A 1,983-nucleotide genomic window follows, 5' to 3' on the forward strand; every position below is an offset into this window, starting at 1 on the left:
TTTTAAGGCGCTAGAGTCCTTCAAAAATGGCCAAAATGGCCTAATTGACTATGCCGCAATGAGAGGCGTGGTATTCAAAACTGATATCAATTAGCCAAAAAAGCAAAACGGTCCGACACAGATAATTTCATAATCATTCAGATTTCCAAATTTGGTTACGATTGGTTAAGATTTGGAGGAGGAAAAAGAGGACTACGAAACCTCGATTTTTGTCATTTTTACGCAGGATTTTTCGCCTCAGCTGCAGTTGTCCCTATCGCACTAATTTTAGGGGCGGGTTCAAGTTTCTAAATACATACACAGACAGAAAAGTGATGGGCAATAGTCGACATGTAATATCGATAATCTAGTGATGTGAGAAGTTATCGATAAACCATAACAAAGTCGCGATTTGCCTCTTAGTAGGCGAAGTTAGTGAAGTAAGTAATACCTATTGCACTTTTGCCTCAGGGGAAACCGTTTAACACTATTATTTCTTGGTTCATACAAAGCTGAGTAGACGCACTTTTATTTAATAATAATTTTTGATTTCATATCTGTGGTAATAAACGCTTTGAATACATTTTTCTAAACATCATTCCGAATCCAATGAGGTATCACACCTTTGAACTTGTACTATACTGTTGTCCCAAATTGGGGTTTCGTATTTATTCCGACCAAAATCAGGAGCTCCTCAAACATAGGTACCTAAATGTATCCAAATCTGACTCAAAAATAATAATCGGCTGAGAGCATGTCGGGCCATGCTTAGTGTAGAGTTTCGTAGTTACCGTTCTGTCAAAATAGGCCAAACCGGGGCGATAAGTCAGTATTATACGTTTACAAGGGAGTACAGAGCGTTTTACGTATTTTTAGATTTTTACTAAGAACAGAAGATTTTTTGCAATAACTCAAAACCGACTGGAGTCCGGTCATATTCGCTATATAGTTTTCATTGAAAGTAGTTATTAAGCTTTTGTTGATTTTTTTCATGATTTTGGACCATGGTTCAAAAATTAGAGGGTGGTGGGGATATTTTTTTTTCTTTCGGAGCGATTATTTCCGAAAATGTATAAATTTATCAAAAAATGTTTTAAGGAGACCTTTATTCGTTTTGAAACACCTATCCAGGGGTACCCCACACTATTGGGACTAAGCAAATAAAAAAAAATACCTTTGAGTTCAATTGGCGTAAAGGACATTTTAGCGAAAATGAGTTATATATACAGATTTAATACCTGGGCCCAGTTTTATAAAGTTACAAGTTACAGGTTACAAGAGTACAGGCTACAGGCACCTGTAATGCACTGTGAACGGCTACAGGTGTTTTATAAATACATATAAATAATTACAGTTGTAAAGAACCACGGTCAATCTCGATTACATGTGAAATCTACAGGTGTGAAGGACATCACTATTTAAAAAAAACGTGTGTCAGAGATACTCGGTTCTCTACTAAATTATGTTTTTGTTTGCTGTAAAATATTAATTACTGGAAAAATGGCCATAAATGAAGGAAAAATCGAGTGGTTGAGAGCGGCGTTCCATGCCAAGGATATACTTTTTGGGCCGTTTTCAGATTCAGATTAAGTTAGATTTAATGAAATATTTACGTTATAAGTAAATAACATGTATGTACTCTTTCACATTCTTACATTAAAATGTATCGTTTCGGTAGCGGCTCAAAGATAAATACGGTGTGTATCGAAATTTATGAATAGTACACTTTACCATAATGTGAATGCACTATACTTAAATAAAGAGACGAATGCTAATAAATCAACGACAAATATCGGCAATAATCCCTTTCCATTTCCTAGTAGATAAAATAAAACGAATCGTCAATAAAATCAATATCAAACATATTGTCACTTTATTTCCTATTTACTATATATTTCAGATAAATTAACAAAAACTGATAAGGTCAGTGCATGGAAAAGTATGCATGCCCTGGCACAATCGTTGGCGTTGGTGCTTAACAATAAAGAGTAAAGTTTAAAATCT

Source organism: Cydia fagiglandana, chromosome 5 (genome assembly GCF_963556715.1).
Source record: "Cydia fagiglandana chromosome 5, ilCydFagi1.1, whole genome shotgun sequence".
Taxonomy (NCBI): domain Eukaryota; kingdom Metazoa; phylum Arthropoda; class Insecta; order Lepidoptera; family Tortricidae; genus Cydia; species Cydia fagiglandana.